This window comes from Castor canadensis, chromosome 15 (genome assembly GCF_047511655.1).
Source record: "Castor canadensis chromosome 15, mCasCan1.hap1v2, whole genome shotgun sequence".
In the NCBI taxonomy this organism is placed as follows: domain Eukaryota; kingdom Metazoa; phylum Chordata; class Mammalia; order Rodentia; family Castoridae; genus Castor; species Castor canadensis.
The window spans coordinates 30,866,445-30,891,741 of record NC_133400.1 but is presented as its reverse complement, the minus strand read 5'-3'; the positions used below and the strand labels follow the sequence as shown (position 1 = coordinate 30,891,741).

Sequence of the window (25,297 nt, the reverse complement as noted above, 5' to 3'; positions counted from 1 at the left end):
GAGCTCAGCTCTGTGCAGAAAATCTCAACTTCTAATAGGTTAGCCTGGGTATGTTCCTATGGAAAAGGAGGAAGGGCAAGAGAGGAAGCAGAAACACACAAGCACATTTCAAGCCTCTTTGCTAACATTTTGTTGACCAAAGCAAGTCATATGACTAGTTCAGGGTCAAGAAGCATGTACCACCAAGGTACAGTGAAGGGCATGACTCTAGGGAAGATAAAGAATCTGTCACACAGGAACATGTCCTAGTTAGCTGCAATTTCCCGTGACTAACTTGGGATGCCTCATCTATACCACACTGGAGCCCTTCTTCCTGGACTCCTGTGAGGTGCTCCCCATGTACCTATGGGTGATGGAGTCTGTCTCCCGGAAAACACTTAGCAGTTGGAAGCTGTTATGCAATACCTCTCTCAGAGAGAGCCATAGAGGGGTTGTTCACAAAGGGCCACTTTTGGAGGTCGTCTTAGTGACTAGGAATCAGCCTGTACTGGCCCTGTGTTGTTGACAGAGCCCCAGCTCCAGGACTCCATGACAGGCCCACTCAGAAACCAGGGTACAAACTCAAATGCCAGCAGGAGCACTGGACAGATGAAGTTGAATTCTTTTAATACCCGCACAGTATTGCTCATACATAAAATACATAGGAACATTCTTTAATTCAACATGGAGATATGTTCACTTCTGTTTTTCTTAAAATGTAGTCCTCTACTGGTCTATATTTTGTTTTCTTATTTTTGTTAGCATCATGAGTAGCATGTTTTATTTTCTCTATTCTGAAAAAAACAAGAGAGAAAGAAAAAAACATGAATCAATAATACAAACATGAGGAAAAAGTGACCATTTTTAGTTGGTCAGGTTGTTGGCTACATCATAATGAGTGGAGGAGATTGTGGAGAACGGAAAACACCCAATCCATCTGAACCACAGACCTGGTCCTTAGCTCCAGTCACTTCCAGATGGGTGGACATGTAGGTGTCATCTGTCACAGCTTTGTGTTTAATAGAAGCTAGATATCTGAGCTGGTGTGGTGGTTCAAGTCTATAATCCCAGCACTTGAGAGGCTGAGTTGGGAGGATTGTGAGTTCAAGGTCTGCTTAGGGTGCATAGTGAGATCCTGTCTCAAAAAAAAAAAGTTAGTTAGACATCTGGATTCTGGGGACTGGATTCTCCCTAGTTGCTTTCTGTTCAAGAAAGTATCATGCAGTCCAAAGGAAACACTGCTGGTGCCAGTCAGTAGCCTATTAGTTTTAAGTCTTTGGTCAAGGTTAATGACTGTATTGCATAGATGGGGAAACTGAGGCCTCATTTCAGAGACTTAACTAGAGTCAAACTCATTAGTGTGCCTCATTGTCTCAGGGGCACCACCAGCCTCAGTCTCTGGTGGTTCTGCACCCTCAGTCTCCCGAGCACCCCACACCTGAGCCCCTCCACTTTACATAAGTCTTTACTTAGACGGTTCTGTCTGATTGAATGACCTTCTGCTGGGAAGGTCATTGTCAAACGTCAGCCTCTCTTGCAGACCTCCCCCATCTGGCCGGAAAAACCAGGTGTTCTTGGTCATCTTACACATTGGTCTGGTAGTGTTTCTAGCTTTGTGCTTTGATCTTTTCATCATTTATTTGTTGACATTTATCTGAGCTTCTGGAAGGCAGGGACCCCCAGAGATGTTCTCTGGGGACCCTTGGCCCAGTACAGCACCTGACACATAGTGGGTACTTGACACATGCTTGTGGAATGAACAGAGCTATAAGTGAGAGGATAATGTTGTATGTGAATTAATTTAAAAAAGCCATATTGGGTTGGATGTGTAGCTCAAGTGATAGAGCACCTGCCTAAAAAGTGCAAGCCACTGAGTTCAAATCCCAGAACCTCCCCCAAACAAAAAGCAAGGTTCTCCCAGCCAATATTCCTTACCACAGATACTATCAAGTGGGCTTTTGCAGGAGAGAAAAAGCTTATGTAGAAATGGGAGGCAGGAGAGCAGAGATGCTGAGAGCAAGTGAAAGTCCTGGGGTCCAAGGTCGGCTCTGTTCACTGGCTGTGTGATCATGAACGAGTCATTTAACTTGAATGCTCAAATGTCCTTGTCTGTGAAATGGTTTCACGATGGCATCAGCATCAAGTGAGATGCAAGGATTAAATGGGAGAACAGACATAGCACACTTGGCACAGTGTCTAGCACACAGTAGGTGCTCATTTAATGCTAATGAATGCTATGATGAAAAGGAGAAGCCACGTGACTCTTTTCTCCTTCAGTAACTCCCAGACTGCTCATCATTCCCCTCCAGCAAAGGCCAGAGTGGCATCAGACTGCAGAATTCCAAAGCCTGCTATTCAGAATATGAAAGGAACCCAGGGCGCTGGGCATCCAGCCCAGCCTTTTGCCCTCCAGTTGTCCTCTGTCTTCCCCTGCTTTGCAGTGAGACTGTGGAGAAGTGGAGCCTTCCTGACTGCTGGCTTGCTCCCTTGCTCGCTCGATTGGTGGGGCTTTGATTGCATAAGCCTCCTCAGCAAACAGTTCCCCTGAGCACCTGAATGACACTCGGTATCAGTGAGGCCCTGGGATTAGCAGGCAGAAGGGGCTGCAGAAGTAGGATCTTTTGTATGTTTTCATATCTCTCCTCTCCAGGAAAACAAACGGCTTGTGCAGAGTCTCAGTTGGCCATTGTGGAGAAACCTGTGATCACCCTAAGAAGGCAGCCAGCCCCTCGGCCACGTCAACTATCGTGTGCTACTGTGCGACGCTCCTATGAACCAATGTGTGATCACTTAGGTGTTGAGTCCAGTCTGAGAGAACGTCCTCCTTCCATTCTTATGTAGTTTTTTAATAACAACAATGACAATGACAATAAGAACAAGTTATTTTTCTCGTTTGAGCAAGATATAGAATAAGACAATCTCCAAGTTTAATTTATGACCAAATAAATGGGCCGATAAGAATGGCCTTGTGTATTTCAGTACACTATTTTAGTTGCATTTGCATTTGGAGGAGGATTTGTGGTGAGCTGGAGGATTAAATCCCATGAAATCATTATACAAATTTCAAAATGTCAAGTGCTCTGATAGAGATTATGATTTTATCTTTTTATTTTGACAGGAAACTGTGTGTGGCCACCTCTGTCTCAGAACAAATGAGGAAGGAAGACCAGGGAGACGAAATCAAGATAGAAGAGCTTGCAAGCATCCTGATCAGCTGTCTTTTCACTCTGCTCGCTTGTACGACAGAGCGTAATAGACATTTTCCTTTGCACGAAATAATAAGAGCAGTACTTATCGCGCGGTGCCTCCAGCCAGTGGCAAAAGGAAATTAAAAAAGTCCAATGAAGCTGAGAAGTAATTAATCATCATACAGTGGGGCCTGTCAAATCAGAAGGGTCCTTCCAGCTGATAATGTTCCCCAACTCAATTTAGACTGATAGAAATTAGAATTTTTTTTTTTTTTACCTCTGGCAAAAACAAAAAGACTAGAGTTAGCACAAACGTGGCCAACTGTTGGTTTTCTCCACTGCCTGACCCATTTGCAGCAATGTCTGCATCAGGTTTCACTTGAGCCAAAATTGAAGCAACATCATTTACTCCTCAAGGCGAAAGGAATCATACTATGCTGTTTTAAGGCTCCCCCTTCTGCTCCCCTCCATCCCTACCATATAGCCCTAGCTGTATAAGAAAAATTAAAGTTTGGTTCTATTGATCAAGTTGGCTGATCTCCCCATAGAGCTGAGGGGAGGGAAGCATTTACTAAGTTCTGTAATGAGTCTGGGCTCTTTAGAGATCAAGTGAAATGAATAAAATAGGTTCCGTAGGAGCCACTGAGGGCTTTTGGCTCAGGGAAGTGGGCTAACAAGTGCCGGTCAGATTCTTGAGCCCTGGGGGTGGGGTGGAGGGTGGGATGGGGGAAGATGGTGCCCTCTTGAGCAAAGACATCTGCCTGTTAGAACGTTCTGGATTGCTTATATCATAGACCACTCCTCCTTGCCCTCACCAATACCACCAATTCTGGTGTCACTATACTCTAAGTATAGCTATCCTTATCTCAACCAGCAAAAACCCTTGTTCCTTCCTAGTATTGCTTATACTCTCTCTTCAACAAAATTTGAGATAAGGGCAAAATAGTTTCTGCTGGGTATTGAGGGGGTTGGGGGGAGAGGGAGGGGGTGGAGTGGGTGGTAAGGGAGGGGGTGGGGGCAGAGGGGAGAAATGACCCAAGCGTTGTATGCACATGTGAATAATAAAACAATTAAAAAAAAATAGGGCATGTTAAAATTTCTGTTGCTTCTTCCAGGTGCCTTGTGAAGGTGAGGGCCTCATAGAGGTGAGGAAAGGGATCTTGAACTCAAACACCCACCAGGACCAGGAAGGAAAGGACATGAGAGAGCTGGATGAGAAGAGTCAAGAAGGAAGGGTGGGACTTGTGGCCAACTGGACTGTGCTTGTCTTTCCTAAGTGAGACAGTCTCTCCTAGGTTCAGGTAGTCAACACTGAGGGACAACTCAAGTCCTCATGAAGTCTGCAGCTGCATCTTCTGATTTGTCATGAGAAGTCCCAAGTCTAGAATTCAATATAAAATCTCCTAACTTGTGAATGGAGGCAACTAACCGACATTTTAAAAGTATACGAGTATAACTTATGTTGCCTACTGTCTGTGGCTTTGGCTCACAAGAGGTGCAAGCCTTCAGCAGACACTGTGCTACAATAAATTTTGAAGTCCAGTGTTTGGATCCTGGTATCACTATTATTAGTCATGTGCTCCAAAGCAAGTGACTTAACTCCTCATAGTGTTAGTTTCCTTGTATGCAAAAGGTGGCCAATTTCCTGTGTCTACCTCATAAATGGGCTGAAAATGCAGAGAACCCACTGCAGTGCCTGGCATACAGTAAGTATTCACCAAAGTGTGATGGTTAGGCTATGAAATGGACCGAAATCTCAAGTGTTAAAGACTTGGTTGCCAACTGATAGACTTTTGAGAGGTAATTAACTTGAAGGACTTAATGAGCCAATGGATTAATCCATTGGTGAATTCATAGCTGAATGGACTATTAGGAAGTGGAGCCTGGTTGGAGGATAGATCACTGAGGACATGATTTTGAAGGATATATCTTGTCCTGGGACCTTTGCTAGAGAGGGAGGGTCCTGGCTGCCAACAGGTGAGCAACTCTGCTTCAATATACCCTCTCCACCATGATGCTCTGCCTTACCCCAGGCTCAGAAACACAGAGCCAGCCAATCATGACTGAAACTCTGAGCCACAATAGACCTTTCTTCCTTTAAGTTAAGTTGCTTAGGTATTTAGTCACAACAATGAAATGCAAAAGGGCTGCTGTGAATTGTCTTACAGTACTGCACAACTCAGAGCCTCTTTTTTGACAGTCCCTTCCCTATGCCCTCCCTTCTTGGCACTCACATGTACTTCCCAGCAGCTTACTGGCAACCTGCTAAATAGGATGCCTGGCAACTTCCCCCTGCTGCAGAGGCAAAGGAGGGACCCACTAATTTGTAATAATAGTAGAATTTCATTTAGCATGTGTTTTCTTACTTAGGAAACATAATTGCCACTACACTCCTCCACAAGTTAACATGTCTGTCCAGTTTGTTGCATTGGTCTGCTTGTCACTTGAGGTATATGGATATAAACTAAGTTGGGGGACAATTTGGAGACCTTGGTATTTTCCCAGTGGGCTTTGGGTACAAGAGGTGTCAGGGATACTTGCTTTTTTCACATCCTTCACATCTAGTGGTAGAGAAAGAAGCAATGCCGACCATGTCTTCTGTTAGTTCTAATCCTGACAACAACACTGTCCAATTAAGTAATTCTATTCTCCCTCTACAGATGAAGAGACAACCAGACACAACTGTGGAAAACCTTGTCTGCAAGGGGCCATTGCCCCTTTCAGGGAGGTGTTTGTTCAAGACCACACAGTATAGTATGACTCCTTCAACACCATGGGTAACTCCATGGAAACTATCCTCAGACCTTCCTGTATGGGAATTATAGCAGAGTCACAATCTTTCTGGCCAAGACACAGTGTGTCCCATGTGTACCATCCTGGTCTATGTCCTTCATCTCTCTAACCCCTTTAATCCTTAAAACAGCACCATGGATGGGTGCTATTGTCACCTGCATTTTGCTGATGAGAAAAACTGGAGGCACAGAGAGGTCATGTAAATTGTCTTAGGCCACACCACCACAATTCAAAGCTAGGCAGTCTGTGTTCTCTACCACTAGACTTTATTCATTTGTGATACGTGAATTTAAGAAGTCCACATAAAAAATACAGCCAATCTATTTTGTTTTTATTATTTGCAAGTGGCTGAAGGAAAGAAGGACATAGGGAAGGGGAGGAGAAATGAAGGGAGGGGAGAAGAGCGAAGAGGGGTTCCAGACCGCTGGAGAGAATAACACGAGTGAGAGGGAGGGGTCAGCCTCCTGGAGGTGAACTACATTCAGACTGCAGCTGAAATCTACATTTTTCTCCTGGGCTTATTTGCAGATCAGGTGTAGAGCCTAACAAATGGGAGGATTTTTAAAAGGTCCTCAGGCTAACAGCCAAGCTAAGCAAACTGCTAGTGTACACACACAGCCCAGGTGAGATGAAAGGCCGGGCTGGCTGGCGGGGACCACTCAGCCCCTTATCTGCAGGCTGGCCCTTCATGGGTTTCAGAAAGTCCAAGTGGGCAGCACTGGCGGAAAGTTCAAAGTCATTTTTTTAGTAGATAGTGCAATCAAAAGTTTGTTTATCTGTTGAAATATTTAGGAGAACAAGAGATCACTTTGACCTGCCTACACCTGCGACCTTTGGGAATGCCTTAAGATGTGTTTTAAGTTTGTTTATCCTCTTAATCTTTAATGGGCTTCTGCATTTTTCAAAGAGTACAATTTGGCATAAGAAAACCAGATTGAGAGAGAGAGAGAGAGAGAGAGAGAGAGAGAGAACTTCCTGCCCCCATCAAAAGAGGCATATCTGGCAACCTTAACTATTCCTGAGCACTCTGGAAATCAAAAGAGAAAAGGGCATATGGTCTCAGCTCAGACCCCATGCTCAGAGTGGTAACAGGATGCTTCTGTCTCCATTGCTCAGTGCAAAGTGCTAAAATATGGAGCCAAAGTCATTGCTTGACTCCCCAGGCACTGCGTTTGTGGGAACCCAGACTCAGAGCTTCAATTTCATTGGTTGTTTGAACTCAACTAGGACTAGATTACAAGTCCTTGATTGACTCTGGTTGAAGAAAATTAATTTAGTAATTTTAAGAAGGAAGAGAGTTTGGAGTGTAGAAATACTGAAGTAGAAATGGGGTATCTTCACTCCCACTTTCTCCAAACCAGCTTTTTCGGAGTCTACTTATTTGTGTTTTTAACAATCCACCTGTGGCTGTGAGTGAAGATAACACTGCTTCATAGAGTTATCATGAGCTCCCAATATGGCAAAGAAGGTACCTAAGACGTCCATAGGATGCTCAGAATAGAAGGAACAAAACACATGGAAGCTATTCTTCTCTTCCTCCTCTCCATCTTCATCAGCAAGATCATTATTGTGAGTCACCCTGGTGGGTCAAAATACCTTCAAAATACCTTCTATCAGCTGGATGGCAGGGAGAGGACTTCATTCTAGCTTTTCAAGGCTGGTGAGAAATCCATGCTGTCCAGGTGTGCTTTGTAGAGGACAGACAGAGGTAGGGAGGGAGACACCCTAGGGTCTGTTTGGAGTTGATGCTGTGGAGACCCCATCTGCCTGGGTGATCCTTCACTATAGGAACAAACTGGCCTCAGGGTAGCTAATGGCTAACTGTCCTCTCACAAAGCCATGTGCCAAAAAGGAGAGTCTAATCTTTGACCTTCACATTCTGGTGTTGGGTCTAGATGCACAGTGAGTGTAAAAATAATTAGAAAAAATAAGAAGCCTTATTCAAGATGGCAGCCCAGCTTAGCTGCCAGTCTGCCTCTGTGGTCCCAACAGCAGCAATTGAGTTACTGAGTAATAGGTTGCTGTCTACCACTGCCATCACCTTGGATCCAGCATGTTCACTAGGATGCTTCCAGATCCGTGTCTCTCGTGGGTAAAATAGAGGTAATTATTGTTTTGCCCATCACACCTGCTGCATGAATTATCATCTACATAAGTAATGCTAATATCATGGAATATTTAGTATTTGCTAGGCACTATGATAAGCAATATTATTTTGTATCATCTCATTTAAACTTTGTTAGTAAACAGATAAACACTAATTGAAACTTCTATGAGATATCTTAATTCCCATCAGTTGGGAACAGCTATACAAGCACTAGTGAGATTGTAAAGTGGTGTGATCACTTTTGGGAAAGGGTTTGGCGATGGCCAATAAAATAAAGAAGTGTATATCCTTCCATAATGCACCCTAGAACACCTCTCCCTCATGTGCCCCAGGAGACCCACACAAGAATTTTCATAAAGTATTGCTTGTGACAGCATGAAAGTTGAAAATAATGTAAGTATTCATCCTAAAATGGGATATCCTATGACAATGAAAGTGACTACTTAGTAGTGCACATATCAACATGGATAAAGAAAACAAGTAGCAAAAGAATAAGAACTTCCTGTGAAGAAGTACAGTCATTCCTCTGTATTTGGGTGGACTGGTTCCAAGACCCCCCAGTGGATACCAAAATTGTGTAGTATTTGTGTATGACCTATGCAAATCTTCCCCTCTCCATTACTTATAACCCCTATGTATGTTGTTGTCAAACTGTGTCATGTAGGAAATGATGACAAGAAAAAGCATGTTCAGCGTGCGCAATTTTTTCCCAAATATTTTTTTGGTGCACAGTTGGTTGAATCCACAAATTCAGCACTCTCCAACTCTAAGGGCCAACTGTATACATCAGTAAAGTATAGAGAAATACCTGGAAATGAGCAACCACAATTCAGGGCAGCTTTTCTTTCTGGAGAAGGAGTAGGGAGGATGTAATTTGGGGGAGAGGGACATATGTAGATGGGGCCTCTTATTGTGCTTGTAATATTCTATTCTTAAGAGTGATGGACACATGGGTAATTATAAAAATTTTAGTACATTTTTGGGTGTCCAAAATATTTCATAACTCACTGGTAAAAATAAATTAACTTTGTTAAAATAAGCAGTGAAATTGAATCCAAATGTGTAGGAAGTTAGAACCTGTTGGAAAGGACTCTGTCCCCTCCGGGACAGCCTGGTGGGTAGGAAGGCCAGGTCTAGGTCCAGCAGTAGATGGTGACAGAAGTTCCCAGCTTAAACCCTGGTGCTCTGGCACTCAATCCAGGCAAAGGAGGGGTCAAGATGATGGGACAAGGACAAAGGTAGATCATGAGGCCCCTGGATCGACAGAGGCCCTGTCACTTGGTGGGGAAAATGGTGGATTTATATATTTAATGAAAGGGTGATTCTGGAAGAGTAATAAAAATATGGTCAAGGAGGCAAGTATGTTTGGTGATTTTTTTTTTTTTTTCTAAAGGAAACCTATACTCTGGAGCTCTCACTCCAGTACAATCCTTTTGTTAAATCAGGTAATATTTTTGAAAAACAGCATTACAAAAGGTTAAATGTAGAACAGATGTAAGTTATAAAACACAAGTTGATCAAAGCTGAGATTTTGAGACAGATATGTTAGCAAATGATGATAAATCCGTCCCAGTAGGACTGTAAGAAGCAGACAAATGTAACTATGGAAGAGTGAAAGTCAAGGGTGAAGCTGGGGGAGGGGGAAGAGTGAAAACAAATGTTGGAATTAATTCCTGTGAACTCACGCAGAACATCAATGAGTCCACGCCGGGATAGGAGACACATCACAGACACAATATATTCCATTTTTTTTCTTAAAAGAATAATCACATTCCTGGGTTTTGAATAATCCAATTATGGATTCAGATCCCGGAATCTCAGTGATCTTTCTTTCCACCGGTTTCTGACTCAGGATTGCAACCTCTTTCAAGCCACAGTGGCTGGGTTCTGGTTTAAAGTTTTCAAAATTGGCTTTAGAATTTGGCCATCCAGACTTCTTACTAAAAAGCCAGGTAATTTATATTCACAGCATTAACCCGCTTCCTCAGCCTACCCTGATAAACTTATCATTTGGAGAGGTGGGGTGGGAGGGGGGAGATTTCAACAAAACATTATGACTTCTTTCTGGGAAGGCGGCAGAGAAACGAAATTAAATAAATCAAGCCCCTCTGTGTCAATAAATGAAGCCCATGAGAAGTAAACTATTTACTGAGGCTTAAGTGAAACAGAAAACATTTAAAGATCAAGAAAAAAGGAGGTAATTGTTCAGGCTGTCAGCAGGGGACCGCTGTGATAATTTGATCTGAACTCTGCTAACAAATGACCTAACTTTAGTATCTGTTTATGCTCCTACAAATTGAAACCCCACCGCTCAGCTACACAGAACAGGGCCCGGTACAATAGCACATCGGCCCGACGATTAGTTCAAGCTGGGAATGGATTAGCTGTCCATCCCAGGCCTCCGAGCCCTCCAGAATATTTTGTCTTTCCCTGCTGGGGTAAAAAGGTGCAGACATATGCAACCAATAAAGAAACAGGCTTCTATGGACTGGAGGTTGAGTCGAAGGAATGCAGAACCAAACTATAAAATAATAATAGACAAAGAGGCAGTGAAGACTGGGGGGAACTCAATACCTCCTCTGCCTACCCAGGCAGGGCTGGGACACCAGCAGCCCCCCAAGTTTTTAAAACGGAAGAGGGCCTGTTGTATGCATGATCTGTTAGCACACGGTTGTGGGCTAGGCCGTAGCAGTGACCAGGACTGACGTGAGATCAAAAGCCTGATAAATGGGAGGAGAGGGAATGTCGGACCCACTAAAGCACATTCTACAAGAATCTGGGCTTTTAAAGTAATAAGAAAGGCCATAAATTACAATGTCTCTGGTAGATTCTGATCTATTCAGAGGCACACAAGTGGGACTCAGAAATAATATTTTCAGATAGCTTCAAGCACAGTGGAATGTTGGAGCATGTATCCCTTTTTTAGAATTCTGCAGTTTGGAGACAGAGACCACTTTTGGAGAAAAGCAGCTTATCGTCCTGGGGTTTCAGAAGCTCAAATAATAACTTGATGAAAAATAAGCTTTAAATAAATGGACACAGATTCAAAATGACACTGCACACCCACATCCTGCTTTCTTAGGTCAGTAATGAGTATTACTGAGAAAGGGAACTTCAGATGGGGTGAAAAAGACAAGATGAACAAATGAATGTCTACTAAGAGAGAAGGATTAGACCCTGAGCTGTGGATGTCCATCGAGGCCTTTCTCCGCCACCAAGAGCTGTATGATCTTGGTCAGTTAGTCTCAATTCTTCATGTGTGTAGCTGGGTCCTACACTATTGAGAAGGCAAAAGGAGGTGGGTACAGTGACTAGCTTATGGTTGGTGTTCAGTAAATACTGGGTAAGATTATTTTGATATGGGCATTATAATTATCAACAAAAGAAGGGTAGGTTTATACATGGAAGGATGAAAAGGAAGTTTTGGTTAATGTACAAAAAAAAGAAAAACCATGCTCTACTGAGAATCAGAAACCTTGTGAAAACAATTACTAAGTACACAGGAAGCCATTGCCCAAGTTTCCAACTAATTGGATTGCTTCATTGACCCTCCTTCTGAACAGTAGAAGCTGTTCCTTAAAGTTTCAAACCACTTGACCCAACCCACTCTGAGGTAGTGCCGATGAACTTTCCAGCAGAGGGCACTGGCTCCATTGAAAGTTGGGAAACCATTTTGAAAATGGCTGCCTTCATGTCCCAAAGAAAACTCTCTGGGATAAGAACGTTGATCTCTGTCTCAATAAATTTATCTTCAAATCCAAAGTATCACAGGATGGTAAACATTTTGCCTTATAGGATGTTGCCAAGTAAAACAATTACTTAGGTAGAACCCAAGTAACTCCCAAAGTTAGGTGCTGAAGAAGGAAACGAAGAACAAAAAGGATACTTGGCCTCAGCCTTTCATCCCAGTGGGTCTCAGCCAAGGACAGTTTCGCTCCCAACTGGACATACAATAAGGTTTGGGAACATGTTTGCTTTTAAATTATCACAAATGAAGTGTGGAGGTGGCTATTGACATCTCCTGCGTAGAGGCCAAGAAGGCTGCTAAAATTCTAACAACATCTGAGATTGTTTGGACAGCCCCACAAAAAAGAATTGACCCAATACATCAATAATGACGTGGTTGAGAAACTTTGATTAAGGCATGGATGTGACACTGGGTTTCCACTTGATTCAACTTGTCCATTAATTCTAAATATGATGTTGAGTCAAGGTCTCAGCAAATAATAATAATAATAATAATAAGCAGCTCTTGGTTGACTAAGTTTTAATGGAGGAGGAGAAAGAAGAATAACTGAAAATACAGCTTCAATTTTTTAGCTCTAAACTCCAAAGAAACCAGCACAATCAGAAAGTTGTCCAGCCCTTTTTGTCTACCCAAGGTGGAGAAGGCAGTGGCTACAGACGGAATTCTTGCAGGTGTACTTAGGATCCCTGAGGAATGCAGAACACATTGGAAATGAGTGAGAGGGAGGAAAAACAGATTTAGAGAGAAGGGAGAGCAGAACTAAGTCAGTCCAATCTGCTGTGCCACTTTCGGCAAGTTAGAGAACATCTCTGGGTCCAAACTTTCTCATCTGCAAATTAAAACTAACTCCATTGACCTTGCAAGGTGTGGTGAGGATTAAGTTAAATAAAGGTAAAGAATACCTTTAAAGTGCAGTATTCTTAATTTCAAGAGCAAGATTCATGCACCAAAATGCCCAGTAGATGTTACATTAATTTCTAAAATTAACCAATACTTATTCAGCACTCACTAGATACCACAATCCCCATGCGTTACATTGTTCTAGAGCCTTCTGTTATCCTCCCCATCTTACAGATGGAAATGTTGAGGCTTACTTATCATATACGTACTTAGTGGTAGAGGCAGGGTTTGAGCAGTTTAATGTCAGAGTCCACACTTTTAACCACCAATTCACCCCACCTATCATACTTAAAGGGGTCAGGAGTGGAAGAACCATTAGAGATCATTTGGACACTCCTCCCAATTTTTCAAATGACTGGGTCCCGCAGGGATTAAACAGTTTGCTTGTGATAAAGCTGGCATGGAAACTGGGGGTGGGGTGGGGTCCTGACTCCCATTTCTTCTAACAAAGAACAGTTCCTCATTATTTTTTCCTTTTTTTCAAAATCAGATAGCATTTTCCCAGCACAGGGTAAACACAGGACAAATCACTTAGCATGTGTATCTTAATAACCCGACTTGACTGAGATGAATGAATTCACATTCAATCGTCATATAAGCCTATTAAATATTCTGGGATGCTGCCGTATACATTTTAATGGATGTTGAAACACTGAGCGGGTGTGTTTATGGCTCTTTTAATCTTGCCAGTTTTACTAATATGATTAGTTCAGGAACCATTTCACATTGAGACTTAAATGTCAAAATAGAACACAGAAGTTTCTAGAACATTTTGTTCCTTGATTTTTTTTTTTATGGAATATTTGGGTTTTGCCTATGAGGTCATTAAGGAAAAAAACATCACTAGTGACTGAAAGCAGGACTTTAGCAACTCTAAACTGTGAAACGCCTGGCTTCATGGTTGTTCCCTTTGTGGGGGATCCATGGATTGATGGACTGACATGCTAGCTACACCCAAGTTTCCAGTCGTGAGGATCCACAGGGCACAGGTGAGGTGTCCTCAGCCCGGCCTTTTTACAGCCTGCACCTGACATTTATTTGATTGTCCATGGTGCAACGGTGAACAGCAGCCAAGTAAGAAGCTTGGCCTCTGGGAAAATGGTTGAACATGGCCAAGTGCCACGGTGAGAGTTGTTTTTTCTGGGAATGGAAGGAGGAATATGTCAGAGGAAGCGAAATAGGAAATGAAGGGATCAAAGGGAGGAGGAAATGAGATTGAATTGAGCCCTTTTTCGATTCCACTTTGCACTCTTAACCCATGTGAGGCAAAAAGATTAGCCTTTAAACAGTAGGAGGCAAGGAAAGACACTTTCCAACGGGTGCATCCTGGGGACTGGCAGCTCCCACATCCCATCCTACAGATGAGCAGCAGTGGGGGAGCTAAGGGAAGCCAGACCTATTTCTCAGACAGTCCAGGGATGAGCATCCCAAGAAAATCTCCAAATGCCTTTTAACCCATGATACCCTTAAGCTCCAGGATAAGACGAGTGTGTGGACTTCATCCTTAAAGAAACTTTAGAAGGAAGTAAGGCTTACCCAGAACCAACCACTTTTGCAGTTTCCAGGGTGGAAGCAGCATTTCCAAAAGGCAGTCTGAGATGGGAATGTTAGCAGGAGTGGGGCTTTGGGGCATTGAGTGGGGCTTTGGGACATCGTAATGAAGTGGTAACCACAATTCTTTTTCCTGGCCTGAATTTCTGCTCATCCCAGGTCTTTGTAAAGACCAAGGGATGCCTGTCTGCTTCCCATCTGATTGATAATATCTATGTTTTCCAACTGGGGCTTTGGTCTCTTAGCCCAGGCAGACAAAAGTCTTTCATTACCCGGTAGTTATTGGCCACCTAGAGGGAGCTGGACATTGTTCTAGATTCTGGAGAGATGGAAGTGAACAAAATAGTCAAAAATCTCCATTCTTATGGAGCAGATGTTCTAATGGGGGTTCGGGGCAATAGGCAATCCAGTCAGATCTGTAGGTTAAAATTCTATATAGAATATTCCATAGTAGTAAGTATTAAGGAGAAAATGACACCAGAGGAACAAGGCGAGGAGTGTTTTGGAAAAGGAGGCCAGGGAGAGCTCCATGAGGAGGTGATACTTGAGCAAACCTTGGAGAAGGTGAGTACTGAGCCTGGGGAACACCTGGGAAGAGAGCCCCTCTGCCTGACTCCTGCCAGTAAATCTACATTCCCTTCTTTCTTGGGTTTTCTAAGAAGTTTTACTTATAGCCAACAAGGAAAACTGAAAAGACAGAAACAACCATAACAAAAGGTGTTTTCCTGCTGTCCTGTCTCTCAAAGATGATATCTCCTTAAGGCTCACTAAAGATGGGACTTGGGGCGACCAGTCTGCATTCCAGAGAAGCCATCCAGTGGTTTTCAATTCCAAGCATTTTACCTGAGGTAGACTGGGGAGTGGGCAGAGATGGAGAAGGATGGATGGGGGTCGGGGGGGGGGAGTGGGGGGGTGGCAGTCCCACCTGGAGGAGCATCCATGGGGTGGGAATGGTGTCTGCCCTTCCTTCATGCCCTCCTGCTTGTCTCTACAGCGCTGTCAGGCTGGTGACGTAGGGCCTGGGGTGAGATTGTTCCAAGTATGGAGGAATTCCAATAGGCAGTGCAGGAGGGTGATTCCCAAGGCCACTATTCTTGGGAGACTTATGCAAGTAGAATATATGGAATGAGGCTCTGCATTGACAATGGCTATTGCCTCTTCTTTAAGGATTCAAAAGGCTGCTTTTAGACACCTACTTATTGTTCCACAGCTTTGCATAACAACGCACCAGGGAGGTTTGTGATATCAACAAACAATGCTGTCATAACACACACATGTACTGATTGGATGGGAGAGATCTGAGAGCTGTACCAAGACCACATGTCAATTAGTTTGGACCCACAATGCAATTGAGGTCTAATTTTCAGACCCAGAGGGGCTTGAACCCTTCCATCTTTGGTTACTTGGTGTCTGAATACTGCGTGTGGGTCAGAATTTGTCTGAAGCTCCCATTTCTTGTCTGAGGACAGTTCAAAACTTGACCTTGTTGGTTATTTCCATTTTTCTCTGGAGATCCAAATAGATGTTAGCTCAGGTCTTGCTTGCATCCTTTAAAAACTAGATTTCTCTACCTCCGCACCTGAACACTCTGCAAAGAGCTCTCTCCTCAGGGGAGTGACTTGCCACCAGAGCTTCTGACACCGAGTGCCTTTTTCCATAGCATCATCACAACCACATGACACATGTAGTTCCCATGCTCCATGTGGTCCAGACTCAGAGATCAAACCAGTCCCAGCTCCACTCCACACATGCACAGATGCACACGGATATGTGTAGACTTTGAAGGTTTGGAGTGATAGAGGAGGAGGAATGACTAGAGACTTGGAACCCAGCTGTGCAAATGACTTCCTAGTTTCCATCCTTCTGCTTGTGAATTCTTCACTCCCAGCCATTTGAGATTGTTCAGCGGCCAAGTCACTCCACATAACATCAAACCATTTCCTTGGTCTTCTTCTACCTCCTGCCATGCTGTCTTAGTGAATGCTGTAAATTTACTCCTCACCAATTCCTGCTTCCCCCTTGGATTCAAGATGTCTACCATTGGCAGCCCTAAATCCACTGAGGTGTTAAGCAAAACCAAAGACCTTCTTCTTAGTAAGATTCACCCTCCTTGGGAAACAGCCCTCCATTTCAGCTATAAACCAATGAGTCCTATGAGTTGGAGGCTGAAATGGGATATTCACATGGCAGGACAACTTTGATGGTGCCATGAAGCCCCACATGGTACCAGGATACAACTATTGCTAACATACTTCCTGGCTGTTCAGTCTAGCTTAAAAAGCCATTAGTGCAAGTCTAGGGGAAAGTTCCCAAGGTCCAAGGGGACCAAGATGCTCTGAGCACCTAGAGGAAGATGGAGAGTGGGCACTGCTCTGTGGAGGAAGCCAAGAATGCTTACACACCAAAGAAAGGTTTTGTTGGCCCTTTTCTATTCCTGTCTTCGAAATCTTACCCATTTGTGGTGGGTAGTTGTTACTTTCTGCCCAGCATCTTTTATTTCAAGAACATTCACACATACCCCTACTGAAACTGCTGATCACCTGGCCTCATGTCCTGGGCTATGGTGGTGGGCATGTAGCTCCAGCTGGCCAAGTGGACATTCTAGTTCTTGGTCACTGTTTTTGTCCATCAGATGCAGCTCAAGTGTTCTGCTAGAGCTGGGAAACAGGTGTGTTCCTGTCTCTGAACTCTAGCTGAAAGGAAGATGTTCACTTGTGGGACATGGGGACAGGTGTCTGAGTATATGTGTTTGTGTCAGGGCATCTAAGTGGCTCAGCTGGGATGCCTGCAAGCCTTCGGACTTACTGAACAGGATTTCTGCTCATCAGGGCCACAAGTCACAAGAAGCAATGGTGTCATGATGTCCACAACCTTCGCCTCCTTCCCTGGCCACATTCCTCCACTTCCATTTCCCATTGTCTCTTTCTTCAGTGTGCCTCCTCATGCCTTTCCATGAAGGTCAATTGGGCTTATTGCCTGATTCCAGGAAATCCAAGTTTCCCAAAATTTAGTCATGCATGTATCATCTTTACTTTCTGTTGTTTCGCTTTTTTTTGAGACAGGGAGAAAGTATGGTCTCAAATTCACCAGGCTGGCCTTGAATTTGTGATCTTCCTGCCTCAGCCTCCCGAGTGCTGGGATTCCAGGTGTGTATTGCCATGCGCAGCTACATTTTTGTATTCGTTTTATTTGTTTTTCTATAACCACCTACCATATAGGCTGATGTTTACCTCACATGTTTCTTTAAATAGACTCACTCTTTAAACACTTGATTTTAAAACTTGCATCAGAATTGGAATTTGAAAACCCGTGGCATTTGGCATGAACAGAATATAAGTAGATACACAAAAATAGAATTAGTAATATCAACTAAGGCTGTGCCCTGAAACCTGCCCTTCTGTTGTTGGAAGGGAAGTTGGCAAGAATTAACAAAATACTAAAGACATATTAACAACAAACTAAGACTTTCTCTTGTCATTATGAGAATGAGAAAGATTGAAAAGAATTAACTTTCTCATTAAATTATTAATTAATGTGTTGTCCATGTCCACCTCAGGTCACTTAAGGGCCATCATAATTTGGGGAAATGCTAAATAGATCAGTATTTATTCCCTTAAATTTAATTTGCTCTTTCCCTATGCCCATCTTTTCTTTAGTTGGTCTGTAAGTCCCTCAAATGAACAGATCAGACTTAAGCTCGTAGTCAGTAGTTTCACTCCACGCCCGACTATTGTACAGGTCACAATATACACAATAACTAACTATTGGTCAGATCTAGTTATGGCATAGGTTTGAAACGCTCAGCAGACTGAGCTAATGTCTTTCTGGAATTTTCTAGAGTATTACTCAGTCCTTAAGAGTCTCTGGACGACAGTGAATCCAACTTACTGAAAATTAGCAACTTTTTTTTTTTCTAAAAATCCCATAGAAGATACTTTTGGAGGCAGCATCTCAGTTTCTGGTCAGTTCTTAACCTGCACAGACTGATGTGCATGAGACAGATCAACTCTGTGATACTGACCTCACAAAACATCAGCAGACCATCCAATTTGCTAATGCTTTTGCAAAGCAGGTGCTCTACCATTCTACCAGTCCATTTTTGCTCTGTTTATTTTGGAGATGAAGTTTTGCAAACTATTTGCTCAGGCTGGCCTTGAACCATGATCCTCCTAATCCCAATTTCCTGAACAGCTAGGATTACAGGTTTAAGCCACCAGCACCTGGCCCAACTTTTCTCCTATGATGAAATTGATGGCAAATACTGGATTTTATGGTTTGGATTTTAAGTGTTCTCCAAAGGCCATGTGCTAAAAGCTTGGCTCCCAGCTGATGGTGCTCTTGGAAGGCTGTGGACAGTCTAGGGCACAGGATTTAGTAGGAGGAAGTGGTCACTGGTGGCAAGGTCTTGAAGGACATATTTTGTCTCTGGCCTCTCTCGCGCTCTCTTTCTCTTGCTCTCTGCTTTCTGTTTACTATAGTGAGAAGCTTTGCATGAACCAAAATCCATCTTTCCTCCTTATAAGTTGTTTGTCAAGTGTTCTAATTTTTTTTCGTTTCTTTTTGGTGGTACTGGGGTTAGAACTCAGGGCTTTGTTCTTTCTAGGCAGGCCCTCTACCACTTCAGTCACGCCTCCAGTCCTTTTTCCCTCTATTTAATTTTGAAAAAGGGTCTCACTTTTTGCCCAGGTCAGCCTGCACTGAGAGCCTCCTAGTTTAGGCTTCCTGCCCTAGCTGGGATGACAGGCACATCATCACAATCAACTATTGGTTGAGATGGAGGTCTCATAAACTTTTATGCCTGGCTGTCCTGATCCTCCCTATCTCAGCCACTCAAGTGGTTGGAATTACGGTGTGAGCCACAGGCACCCGGCTTGTTTTTCAGGTATTTTGTCATAGCAACAGAAAGTTAACTAACACACTGGAATTCTGAATTAGATCTTGAGGTCAATTTTCTTTTTTTTAATGAGTGTTTTATGGTAAGATCAAGTTTCAGAGGAGAAGGGGCACAAAGACTCATGAGTAATTTTGCCTCATTAACAGCCTGGAAGAGTCCCAAGTCTCTCTTCACAGTCCTTCTGTGTTGTTTAGTGGCCTGCTTGGGTGAGTTGGGGAGGAGGGGGGGAAGAAAAATTAGTAATGAGAATTAAACTTGGAGCACATAAGTCCTTTCTGTGAAGTAAAAAACAGAGTGCTGATCTGTCCGTAGGATGGGTGTCTAGACTAGTCTTCTTCTTATTTTTTTAATTAGCATGATCTTTAACACGGAAGGACAATACAATATATTGGCATAGAGCAGCTTGAGCAGAATCTCAATGAATTCCCAACAGAAATGATTTGTTAGCAGGCAAACCGACATTACCAGAGACAATTCATTTCTGTAGAGTAATATAAACTAATTATCCACAATTCTGAAGCAAGGACTGTGCCTGCATGATAAATTGCAGAATATTGCATTATAAAAAGAAATATTAATTCACACAACATAAAATTAAAATTGACGACAAACTTTTTCCTTTTTTAATTGTTTAATTCTTTAATTACTATTGTCTTACAGCCACAGACATCACATCCCTCAAGAGTCACACAAATACATTTGCCTGAACGGGTGTTCTTTGCAGGGAAAACAAAACAAAACAAAACAAACCCATGGTTCCTCAGAAAATGATTCTCTATTAGTTCTTTCTTTCATTTCATGGAAATTTACTGTCTCTGCTGGGAAATAACTTTTAACATTTTGTTATTTGGGGGAAGGGGCTTGTTTTTTTCCTCAGCACATGACTGTATTTTTGATCAGAGAAGTTCTTAGTCTTTTAATAAAACGAAGGAGGCATACCATCAAGATAAACGCAAAATTCTAAGAATTAACATTCTGACTGGAGGGTCTCACTTTATGTTTTTTCTCAGTCACAAATTGTTGTTTGCAGCCCTTTTCTGTCCCTGAGCGCTTAAGATAAAACTGACGACTTGATGGGGAGATCCCTATCAATGGTTCTCACCATAGGGGGGAGAGAAAAATACCTAATTGAATCCTTCATTCTTTGCTACTCCTAAAGAAAAGTGTAGGTCCAGAATGAGAAGAAGGAAGGAAGAAAGGAAGGAAGGGGGGGGAAAAAAAAGAAAGAGAGAAAGAAAGAAGGAAAGAAAAAGAAAAAAGGGAAAGAAAGACTGGATCTTGCCATTAACATCAGTGGCTCTCACAAAATCACACTTTTGGCTTTTCTAGGACACTGTGGTCAGGTCCAGGGATGGGCTCTCCATTTAAATCATCAGCCAACTCTTCCCTGAATTTCTCCACAGCTGTCACTTCACTGGCATCTGGAACCTTTGAGGATTTGGGTGTAAAACCCATTGCCTTGAAAGATTGGGCATGGAGCATGTGACATTCCCCCTCCCTTCTCAGCCATAGCTGATTGGTCCAGAGGTCTTGACCTAAAGTCTGTAGACAGTGGGGTCACGTGGTTTGGAGCCACGAGCTCTGCCTAAATTGAGGCAACGGGGACAGAGCCCTGTCCTGGGAATATGGGTAGAGAGGCTGAGTTAGGGCTGTATGGACTGTCGCGCTGTGGGCTAATAGCCACAGAGTCAGACTGAAGTCAAAGAAAAGAGAGACATGTAGACAGAAATGGCAGAGATGAGAGATGGTGCAAGACTGTTTGATTCCTGGTGGTCATACCTGACTACACTGTTTTTGGATCCCAGAAGATCTTGACCTACTCACAGTAAGCACACGTTTTGATTTGCAGTAGCTTGAGTGGGTTTCTGTGCCTTGGAAACAAAATCTCCATGGCCGGGATATCCTTTAAGGAAGGTGCTTGACTGTTTCTTGGTGGTGCTCTTCTTTTCACCTCTGGATCTTTGCACACACACATCCTCTGCATGAACACCTTTTTTTTCCTGATTTTTTTTGTTGAGTCAACAACTGTCCATCCCTATGGCTTACACAAGGCCCTCCTCTTTCTAGGGGTAACTCAGCAGGAAGCCTGCTTGTCTGTCTCCACAGTCCCTCTCCTGTGGTCTTCACCACATGGTACCATCATTAGTGTCTTCCATGTGTGACTGTGAACTCTGTAAAGCATAATTTACTATCCCTTAATCTCAGAAACTGGGACACTTTTTCAGTGTTCTAAAGTTTGAAGACCAACAAATACTCTTTTTTTTTTTTTTTTTTAACTAGGATTGGGGTTTGAACTCAGGGCTTTGCCCTTGCAAAGCAGGTACTCTGCCATTTGAGTTACACCTCCAGTCCATTTTGCTGGTTATTTTGGAGATGAAAATGCTGAAAGCATTTTGTCTAGGAGAGCCTTAACCTTCTAGAGTATTTGATTCATTTCATCAGAAAGGTGCAAATGAGAATAAAATAACGTATTGTGAATTAAGGAAAGATCTTTCAAAATTAATGCCTGCGATGTGTAGCCTAACGCTGAGCGATCCACTGGACTAGAAGCATAAGTCCACATCTTACAGATGATGAATCTCAGAGCAGTGAGTTTTTTACCCTCCAAGAGAATTTTCAGCTGTCTTTGCTACTCTGTGCACTAGGTCAGCTAAGCAGTCTAGTCTAGCTTAGAAAATGTCTTAATATCTATCGGAGCAAAAAGGTTTCATTAGTCAGCACCTTATTTTCTGGAATGTCATGTTTGCTGGTCTACTGCAGGTTTATAGCAGTTAAGAAAAAGTGGGGAGAAAAGTTCTTTCTCTGTTCAATTTTTTAGTGCCTAACTACTTGCTATTATTTTTATCCCTCAAAGAGAATGGGTACCATTTCTGCAAAATAAAATGAAAACCACACAGGGCAGCAATAACTCGCAACTGTAAAATACCCATTGAGCACTTAGTATGTGCTAGGTGTTGGACACAGAGCTCTATCCACACTAACATATGCTCAGTGGAGCATCACAGCATCCCCGGGAAGTAGGAACTGTCGTGTCTCCACCTACTAGAGGAGTGAATGAGCACAGAAAGTCAAGGGGCCCAACATCAGACAACAGTGAATGATGGGACTGGACTTGAACCCCAGCTGGTTGTGACTCACACTGCTGGCCTGTTTTATAGAGCTGAGTTGCTTGGAGTAGAGATTTTAAACCAAGGCTTCATTTGCAAGCCTACCTGGCACACATGCAATGTTGGAATTTCAGTAGTGAATTTCCTGTATCTGATGATTTGTTCACTAATTAAATAAATCAGGTAAGGGATATTTGAACTATGGCAAACAAAGTAGGTTTTCAGAAGTCAGTTAAATCTCCATTTGGCTCTTTGCCACACACCTCTGCAGGATCAGCACCAGCTCTCTTTTTCTGTGCTACCCTCCCCACTTTCTGATACTCTTAGTCCTTCCCTCTCTTGATACATGTCCCAGGAGGCTGATTTCTGAGGACTTCATCTCCTAGCATCACCTTGACCTTGGTTTCTGGTTGGGTTGGATAGTGGAAAGCACCAGCAGGGTGTTGGAAGATGGAAGGAGAGAGAGGTTAGGATCTGTATGACTGGATCCCTCCTTGCTGTCCAATAGGATAGCTGTCCCTTGCTTCCAGAGTCTCAGCTCTCACTGGACTCTAGGAAACCTGTTCTTTTCCCTTACTCTTCAGCTCTAGGAGGTTAATGGCCCCCTGCTGTTGCTCATTCCTAGGTGCTTGCCATCTCTGTTAGTTCCCCTAATCCCTCCTGTAGCTCTGTGATTAGCCATGCCTTTAACACCCTATGCATGTAACTATGCTCAGACACAGCCCTGCCTCTCACAGCCATCTTCTTGATTTTGGCTTCTCCAAGGACCTCTTTTATTATTATCATATACGTTTTCTTTAAATAGATTAGCTTATTTCCTAGTTAATTATTTTTAAAGCGGATATATTCTATCCTTATTAGAAATGAAAAACAATGATTAATTACCCTAAATTGAATATAATAATTAAAAAAAAGAAAAGACTGGGCAAGCAATTCAGTATCGCTAAACTCTAGCTAGTTGTTACTGCCACCCAAGGCTCTTAGCCTGAATCCTGCCCATTCATTGGTAAAATTAGAGTTGAACAAGAGTGACAAAGGTGTTAAAGACACCAAACTGAGCCTTCCTGGTAGTGTGAATCATGTTATTTGATATCCCATCCAAAGGCAATGTGTGTTTTATCTTTTGTACAATATTACCACGCAGGAACAGGTAGCAAGTAACTACTGACATAGTTTATAGCCTTGAGTTATGTCTTCAAGATGAAGATTCTAGATGATAGTAGAAGAGACTAGAAGACAATACTAGCACAAGGGATCATAATAACCATTCATATGCTTGCATGAGACAGTTAGCCTTCCCTCCAGAACAACACTGAGAGCAACCTCTTACCTCCAGGAGAAGTTGGGCTTTCCGCTAATGCTCTTCACAACGCAGGCCAGAGAAACAGGAACGAGCCAGTGGGCCTTGGAGGGTCAGGGTCAATGCACGTGTGTGCAGAGGTGCTTGCTTCTGGGAGCTCCTAAGTAGCTGAAGCCCAACTTTGCCAAAGCAAACAGTTGGAGATCTGCACACAGAAATACTTCTTATTGGCTGCTTAGAATGATATAAACAACCCTGGCATGTTTCATGTCTCTTTCACAGTGTGATAAGCACAAACTATTAATTCCACATTGTCAGCAGCTACAGTGTCCATCAGAGATGCACATTCCTAGCTCCAGCTTGGTCAGAAACACTCACTTAAAGCATGTCCAAGGGCTTTCTTTTGTTACAGTCACCCAACCCTCTTTCTCCTGCTGTGTTTTATTAGACAAATATAAAATTAACAACACAGCAATAATTATTTCCCAGACTGATTCCAACACAAATTTCCAATTTGAGGTTGGATGTATTGCCTAATAAAATTTTTACAGCTGCAGTCAAATTGGGGTAGTTAATTCCTAGAAAATACAATTCTTGATTCACCAGAATTACTTTTAAGTTCTGATTCATCTCATAAACATGAGTGTGTATTACTGCAGTTTATTCAAAATGTTCAAATAGTGTATCCAATTTAATAGCTTGCATAATTTCAGCTAATTCAATGTTAGAGGTATTTGACCTACTTATATTTTCACTGAACCAATATTTCCCAGCTTTAAGATCATTGGGTCTGATCTTTCTAAATTGCCCTTTCTCAAACTGCCTAAGTGTTGCTTAATGCCATGTAGCTAAACATGGACTTGTGTCAAAGAGGAAAGAATAATTAGGATATCCATGGAGCAGAGTTTTTTTCTGTTCCTATTGCCTCCTACCAGTTACTTGTTACTCTAAGACCCAATGCCTTAATCACAGACTCAGAACCACTCTCAATTGCAAATTGCACACCCCCCACATATATCCTTGCAGAATTTAAAACTCATTTGTCTGTCCAGATTCCCTGAGTACTTTTTAAATATTAAAATAATATATTAAGGAATAATACAAATAGCAAATATATTAATGCCAGGCCCTATTCTAAGTGTTTTACATATGTTAACTTTTCAATTCTTACGACAATCCCAGGAGGAGGGAAGTTTTCTTATACTCATTTTACAGATGAGAAAACAGTAAGTAACCTATCACACACAACAAGATTGCACAGCAAGTGGTAGAACAGGAATTCAAACCCAGGGGATCAGTCTCTAAAGTCCCTGCTCTGACCATGATGTAACATTATGTCAAATAAATATTTCTACCCCCAAACAAATGATTGATATTCATCATAGATGCTAGGCTTGTTTTTCCTCTGGGCAGTGACTGGCAACAGAAGAGAAACGAGGCATATGTTGAAACACAAAGACGGATAAGAAAGACAAATAAGAGAATAGCACCTGATGTTTCTTCCTCATTCGTCTCTTCTAATCTGAATATTTTTTTTCTAAGCGAATTGATACACTATTGCACTAGCAAAGATCCAGAAAATTCTTGAAGGATAAAAACTTACAGACTTCTGGAGGAAGCCATCTTCTGCAAAATACATGTAGCCCCACATCTTGGTGAGAACCATACCAGTTCTGTCATGCTTTTTTTGGCCTCTAGAAATAGCTTGTTCCTGTGCCAGATCCTGGCAC

The 25,297-nt window shown here is 42.6% G+C and overlaps 1 long non-coding RNA gene across 1 annotated transcript; it reads right to left on the bottom strand.

Moving 5' to 3' along the window:
- Positions 1-619: 619 nt before the first annotated feature.
- Positions 620-25,297, bottom strand: LOC141417193 (uncharacterized). The gene is made up of 3 exons (XR_012441782.1): positions 25,171-25,297; positions 23,598-23,772; positions 620-773 (listed from the first exon to the last, which is right to left on the bottom strand). It is a non-coding gene; the product is annotated as an uncharacterized lncRNA (long non-coding RNA).